The sequence below is a fragment of the Myotis myotis genome, unplaced genomic scaffold, assembly GCF_014108235.1.
Source record: "Myotis myotis isolate mMyoMyo1 unplaced genomic scaffold, mMyoMyo1.p scaffold_m19_p_4, whole genome shotgun sequence".
Lineage (NCBI taxonomy): Eukaryota > Metazoa > Chordata > Mammalia > Chiroptera > Vespertilionidae > Myotis > Myotis myotis.
Window position 1 is genome coordinate 34,637,886 of NW_023416346.1, and position 8,211 is coordinate 34,646,096.

The 8,211-nt window shown below is 36.9% G+C and overlaps 1 pseudogene; it reads right to left on the minus strand.

Moving 5' to 3' along the window:
- The window catches only part of LOC118654423, a 172,786-nt pseudogene extending 164,864 nt beyond the window's left edge, over positions 1-7,922 (minus strand).
- Between the last annotated feature and the right edge of the window lie 289 nt (positions 7,923-8,211).

Sequence of the window (8,211 nt, forward strand, 5' to 3'; positions counted from 1 at the left end):
GAGGTGGATATTTTCAACCAACATATAGGTGAAGCTGATAATGAAGCTCTAAGGAATTTGTCAAGAGAAAAATAAGCATCCCTATGGGGAAAAAATGCACAAAGAGCGTGACAAGGCAATTTTATTAAAATATATTTTATTGATTTTTTTACAGAGAGGAAGGGAGAGAGATAGAGAGTCAGAAACATCGATCAGCTGCCTCCTGCACATCTCCTACTGGGGATATGCCTGCAACCAAGGTACATGCCCTTGACCGGAATCAAACCCGGGACCTTTCAGTCCACAGGCCGACGCTCTATCCACTGGGCCAAACCGGTTTCAGTGGCAATTTTAAAGAGAAAAGTCAAATGACCAACACATTTGAAAAGATGCTAAAATCACTAATGGAGAAATACATATAACAATGCGATATTAGCTTTCATGTATTATTTTTTTATTTGTAAAAATGAAAAAGAAAAGCCCTGCTGTGACGGAAGGCATATGGAGGAAAAGATTGCTTTCTGACAAGGCAGGGTTTGAATTTGAATTATTAGAGCCCTTTAGAAAGTAATTTGATAAATCTAATAACATTTAAAATATAAATATCTTTCAAGGTCACCAATCCACTACTGGGCATTTAACTCATGATAATAAAAACACCAGTATGAGAAAATAAATGCACATGTATGTCTATTACAGCATTGTCTATAGAGAGTAAGAATAAGAAAAAAACATAATGCTTATATTTATTTATGTTATTAAACAACTTATGAAACAGCTGCAACTTATAATGCCATATAACAATTAAAATAATAAATTAGATCTATACCAGTTGAGATGGAGTAATTTTCACAAGTTATTATTGAATAAGAAAAGCTAGAAGGGAATCTAACAAGTACAAAACCCACTGCACACATATGTACTCATTAAGATGTTAACTGTAATGTGTTATATGTTAGTATGTACTCACTAACATGTTAACTCAAGAATTCATTCCCACAAACACAGTTTATTTAGTAGTAGGCAAAATAGTCAGGAAACAAATACATCTATTTCAATGCTTGTGAGTCACCTTTTCACAGATAGACTAAAATGATTGCTTTTTTTATGGTTGGAGTTGGAGGTAAGCAACCTGGGGGAGGCAGTAAAATAGGAAAAGGATTGCACCCTCAAAACTTCTCCAACAATAGTGCCATACATTTATGTAAAATTGTATGAAAGAGTGTGTGTGTATGCACATTAGGGAAAATAATACAACTATATCTATTGACCCGTAGATATCAACAAGACATATTTTTAAGTGAAATGAGAAAGTTGCAGAGTGATATGTATATGTAGTATGCTTGTGTTTTAAAAAACTAATGAGCAAAAATAAAATCATATATATATATGAACTAGGGTGAAATATATAATCTAGGCTGTTAATATCAGTTGTTGGTTACCTCTAGGAGAAAGTCAGTAGGAAGAAGTGAAGAGGGAATAATTTCTCCTTACAATAAAAGGGACTTTTTCATGTACCTAATGGCCATTTGTACATCTGCTTTAGAATGATGTATATGTCGGCCAATTGCCTATTTTTAAGTTGGATTATTTGCTTTTTTCTGTTTAGTTGTATATGCTTTTTAATGCTTTTGGATATTGACCTTTTTAAAAAATATATCTTACTGATTTTTTACAGAGAGGAATGGAGAAGGATAGAGAATTAGAAACATAGATGAAAGAGAAACATCGATCAGCTGCCTCCTGCACACTCCCTACTAGGGATGTGCCCGCAACCAAGGTGCATGCCCTTGACTGAAATCAAACCTGGGACCCTTCAGTCCACAGGTCGATGCTCTATCCACTGAGCCAAACCAGCCAAGGCTGGATATTATCTTCTTATCAGATATACTATTTGCAAACATTTTCTCCAATTCTTTAGATTGCCTTTTCAATTATGTTATATTTTTTTTCCTTTTTGTTCAGAAGCTATTTTGTTTGATAAAAATCCCATATGTTATAACTATAGTATAGGTTTTCTGGAATTATAAAATCATTTAGACTTTAGGACTCAGTAGCTGGTTCACATGTTCATGCATATAAACATGCATGCAGAGTGTTTAGATTGTATATGACAAATTAATCTAACTGGAAAAAAGGGGAGTATATAAGAAAAAAGATAAATCTTATCTCTAAATTTCATAAATAAACAAGAAAGTCAAAGTTCATATAATAAACCTCAGACAATATATTCACTGTAAAATGCGTTACCACCAAATATATCATCTTGGTCTATACTCAGATTTTACATACTCATCTTTCCTTTCTCAGCCCACCACATTTAGAGCAGATATGCTTAACCTAAAAACAGGCACATTGGAAAACATACAAAGAATTATCTGGCAGCTAAGAGGTAACGGTCCTATTACAGTTGTCTATACTAATTTAAGAAACCCAGCCCTTGAGATCTGTTTAGTTTAGGGACAAATGGTCCTGATTTATTTACAAGCACCATCTTGTCTGCTTACTATTAAGGTTAAATCATTCCCAGAAAACTGTGTTTTATTTTATTAATTAAACTAGAGGCCTGGTGCACAATAATTTGTGCACTCGGGGGGGAGGGGGGTCCCTCAGCCCATCCTGTCCCCTCTCGCAGTCTGGGACCCCTCAGGGGATGACCACCTGCTGGCTTAGGCCCGCTCCCCAGGGTATTGGGCTTAAGATGGCAGTCAGACATCCCTCTGGCAGCCTGGCAGCCCTCGGGGGATGTCTTCTTGCCAGCAGGGAGCAGGCCTAAACTGCTGTCGGACATCCTTAGCGCTGCTGAGGAGGCAGGAGAGGTTCCCACCACCACCGCTGTACTGGCAGCCATCATCCTGGCTTGTGGCTGAGCAGAGCTCCCCATGTGGGAGCGTACTGACCACCAGAGGGCAGCTCCTGCATTGAGCATCTGCCCCCTGATGGTCAGTGTGTGTCATAGTGACCAGCCATTCCCAGTCCTTCTGCTGTTAGGGTCAGTTTGCATATTACCCTTTTACTATATAGGATAGAGGCCTGGTGCATGGGTGGGAGCTGGCTGGTTTGCCCTGAAGGGTGTCCAGGATCAGGGTGGGGATCCCGCTTGGGCACCTGACCAGCCTGGGTGAGGGGCTGATGGCTGTTTGCAGCTGATCACACCCCGTTTAGGGTGGGGGTGCCCACTGGGGTGCCTGGGCAGCCTGGGTGAGGGGATGATGGCTGTTTGCAGCTGGTCACACCCCCTTCAGGGTGGGGGTCCCCACTGGAGTGCCTGGCCAGTCTGGGTGAGGGGCTGAGGGCCATTTTCAGGCTGGCGGGTGACTGAAGCTCCCAACCTCTCCTTTTTTTTTTTCTTTTTTTCTTTTATTCTGGGATTTATTTACCTTCATGGCTGTCACTGGAACTGAGAGCTGGCTTTAGCTCTGAGGTTCGGCTCCAGCTCTGAGACCTCAGCTGCTGAAAGCAGGTATCTGGGTTTGTTTGTCTTCTATAATTGAAACACTGTTTCAACTCCAGCTCTGAGGCCCGGCTGGTTGAAAGCAGGTTTCTGTGGTTTGTTTAGCTTCTATAATTGCAACATTGTTTCTTACACTGCAGCTCAGAGGCCAGCAGCGGCAGGCAAGGAACCTTGGCTTCCTCCATCACTAGAGCCTGCAAGCCCCCTGTTTGCTTCAGCTGCCTGGCTGCCGGCTGCCATCTTGGTTGGCAGTTAATTTGCATATCACCCTGATTAGCCAATGGGAAGCATGTCAGAGGTACAGTTAATTAGCATGTTTTATTATTAGATAGGATAATTTTTAAATTCTTTATTATTTAAAGTATTACATAAAGTATTGCATATGTCTCCTTTTCCCCCCATTGACCTCTCCCCAGCCACCTCCACCCCCCAGCACATGCCCTCACCCCCCTGGTGTCTGTGTCCATGCATTATGCTTATATGTACGCATACAAGTTCTTTGGTTGATCTCTTACCGTGTCCCCCACCCCTTTCCCTCTGAAGTTTGGTGGTCTGGTCAATGCTTCTCTGTCTCTGGACCTATTTTTGTTCATCAGTTCATGTTGTTCATTATATTCCACAAATGAGTGCTATCATGTGATAAATCGTGTTTTAAGTGGTCAAAAGAAGTCATACAACCAGATCTCCATAAAGAAATACTTAAAAGTATTGAATAAGTACATTAAAGTTTTGGGTAAAATTCATTTATGGAAAACATCTAATTTGCTAAAACTGTCATATGCAGTCCACATATGTATTTAACAAAACCCCCTCTACTCCCTCCCTCCACCAGTTAGAACAAAAAAGCCATTATGATTTATTCATCTCACAAATTTGCCCTCTTTGGCCTCTCTTTCTCATCACGAAGTTGTGTCCTTTTTAGCAGAGTCTTGATAAAGCCAAGTGCCACCTGTGCCACTGTATTAGAAAAGAGAATTTAATTTGTAAAAACCATTGATTTTTTCCCAGTAAATAGGATAGACTGAGTTTACACAGCAGGACACACTCTAACCCCATCCACCAAAAACACAATAACTTTGGGATTTATAACTGAGTGTGGCATCAAGAGGGGGAAATCTCAGGGTGCCAGAAATGAAGAAAGAAATCAAGCCAGAAGGGTAACAGAATCTACAGCTAAAATTCAGATAAGAATCAGATATACACTGTAATGCTTGAGGTCCTGAGGATCTGTCACTCTCCCAAGAAAGGATATTCATGCTGTGGGGGCCTTCCCTATGCAGAGCTGGAACAAGGCTTCTGGCTACAGAATAGTTATCTTACCTTGAGATATTGGAACCCTGCATGTACCATGCTTGATTTTGGCGTCTGACAACACACTACTCATAAGGTGTGGAGCCCTGAAACCAAAAATATTTGTTTTTCATTGTTTTATAACCAGAAACACCTCAAGATTAACAGAACAGATAAACATGAAAATGTTTTGTGGGAACATGTAAGCAGAGCCAGAGCACATGAAATGTTCACAAAAAGCATCCTTAATATATAAGTGTATTTTATAACTCAGCAATTCTACTTCTAGATATAAACTCTTGAAAAACACGCACATGTTTTCCAGGAGACATAAATGAGGAACTTTATTAAAATATTGTAAAAGCAAAAATTTGGAAACAATACAAATTTTTTTAATGGGGGAATAAATAAATAACATTTTAGTATAGTCAAACAGTGGTATATCATTAACAAGTTAATATACATACTTACAATTCGTGCCTATTTTTTCATGTTTATATTTCAAGTATAATTTAATTAAAATAATGAGTAAACCAGATTTTTCTATATTGATATGGATAAATCTTAGAAATAATATTGTGTGAAAAAATTGCTGTCTAGTCAAATTGATATAATTTATGTTAATTTCAACAAGAGACTCAAAGAAGGCTATTATGTACTGTTTGTGTGTGTGTGTGTGTGTGTGTGTGTGTGTGTGTATTATATTCTAGAATGATACACATCTATCTAGTCATGATATCAATTACCATGGGGAAGTAGTATAAATAAAATTGTGAGGAACCCCAACTTGATCTTCAATATTCTATTGCTTTTATAACAAAAAGTATTTGAATCAAAATTACAAATATTTGCATTCATTAATTTTGGCAGATAAATGAAATTTTATTCTGTGTACTTCTCTAAATTTTAAAATTTGCAAATATTAAAATTATCTAGCTGAAACCGGTTTGGCTCAGTGGATAGAGCGTCGGCCTGCAGACTGAAAGGTCCCAGGTTCAATTCCGGTCAAGGACATGTACCTGGGTTGCGGGCACATCCCCAGTGGGAGATGTGCAGGAGGCAGCTGATCGATGTTTCTCTCTCTCATCGATGTTTCTAACTCTCTATCTCTCTGTAAAAAATCAATAAAATGTTTTTTTTAAATGAACTAATTCAACCGTTCTTTTCCCAACTTCAGAATAAGTAATGAGGCCACCAAGTTGGGTCCCACAACCTCAATTAATTAGCATCTTCACTTGTATATTGGGCATGTCAGATCAAACCAAACTGCTATCAGGAACTTACTTAAAATGGAACTAAAAGCCTTTCAAAGAATGTGTTTTAGACTCAATCAACATTCATCCTACATCATATTTCCATTTTTGGGTCTTAATGAATTCTGTAGTAATGCCCCACAGCCTTATAGATTTAGATAGTATAACAAAACATTACCTATTTAATAAAGTACATGAACTTAACTGAAACATTTCCAACATCAGGATGAATCAAGAAAAGGAGTTTAGGATTTTCCCCAATTCATTTGACATTCCAATTAACCAGAATGTCTCATACTCTAAGTATTATTATCTTGAATGTGAATTTAATAGTTGGAAATAAATTAAATAGTTGGAAATCTGCAGGGGGTGCATGTTTAAGCTGATGCAAGCATTTGGGGAACATTCATTTCCATATGAATAATTAACATGCTAATTATAAATGGGTCACTAATTCATAGAAGTCATATCCACAGTTCTTCAACTTGGTGACAATTTGCTAGTCATGAGTTTAAAGTTTTTAATATACTGGAAAGTAATAAAATTCTACTTTATTAAGAATTGTATTTAATTTAGAATTTGTACAAATCCATCTATTTTTTTAATTCACTTTATTTGTATGTATGTTTTCCTCAATTCAGATGAAGGTGTTGATAGACACTATTCTATATTACTGAGGTTCCAAAGATATCTAGATTATATAATATTAAAATGGAGGGGGAGATATTTCATTATCAACTTTAGTTATTTGGGTCAGTGTTTCCTAAGCTATTGGATTTCAAAGAGCAGCAATTTTATTTTTTAGATACATTGCAATCTACATAACAAAAGAATTTATTTTAATTAAATTTATTGTAGTAACCTTGGTTAATAGCATTATATAAATTTCAAGTATAGAACTTTGTAATATGACATCTGTATACTCAAACACAACAAGCAAACATACAGAAACTCAGAGATATAGAACAGAGAATGGTGATTACCAGGGGGAAGAAGGTGGGAGGATAAAGAGAGTAAAGGGGGTCAAATACAATAGTTGAATATTTTAAGACTTTGTTTTTTAGAGCAGTTTTAGGTTTACAACAAAGTTAAGAGGCCCACAAACTTTTCCCATATACTTTCTGCCCCCACACCTGCATAGATACCTTCCTCCATTATCAGCATCACTCATAGGCGTGGTCCATTTTTTATTAAGGATGAACCTACGTTGACACTTCATAATTACTCAGTCTGGAGTTTATCTTACAATCTGTTCTTGCTGTTGTACATTCTATTGACTTGAATAAATGCACAATGACATAAATTCATTATTAAAATGTCATATAGAATATTTCACTGCCCTCATAATCTTCTGTGCTCTACCTATTCAACTTCGACTGCCCCCCCACCCCACACACACAAACACATTCACAAACACACAGTCCTGGTAATCACTGATATATTTATTATCTCCATAGTTTTACCTTTTCTAAAATGTCATATATGTACTTAGAATCACACAATATGTAGACTTTTCAGATTGGCTTTGTTCCCCCCCACTTGGTAATATGCATTAAATTTTCCTCCAGGTATTTTCTTGGGTTGACAGCTCATTTTTTTTGCAATAAAATAATATTACATTGTGTAACTTTAGCACAATTTATGTATCCATCTTCTGAAAGACATCTTGGTCACCTAATGTTTTGGCTATTATGAATAAAGACTCTCTACACATTCATGTACAGGTTGCTGCATGGACATAAGTTTTAAACTCCTTTGGATAAATACCAAGGAGTGTGACTGCTGAATTGTATGGTAAAAGTATGTTTAGTTTTGTAAGAAATCAACAAATTGTTTTCCAAAGTAGCCATACCATTTTTCTTTTTCACCAGCAAAGAATGAGTGTTCTGTTGCTCTACAATCTCTCCTGCATTTTTGGTGTCATCAGCGTTCTGGATTTTGGCCATTCTAATATCTCATTGCTGCTTACATTTTTATTGTCCCAATGACATATGATGTAGAGCAACTTTTTATATGCTTATAGCTATCTCTATATCTTCTTTGATGAGGTGTCTCTTAAGGTTTTTGGCCCATTTTTATGTGTGTTGTTTGTTTTCTTATTGTTGAGTTTTAAGTGAGTTTTTTTTTAAAAAAAATATTTTGAGTAACAGTCCTATATCAGATGTACTTTTTCAAATACTTATTCCCAGTTTGTGATTTTCCTTCTCATTCTCTTTTGCAGACCAAATATTTTTA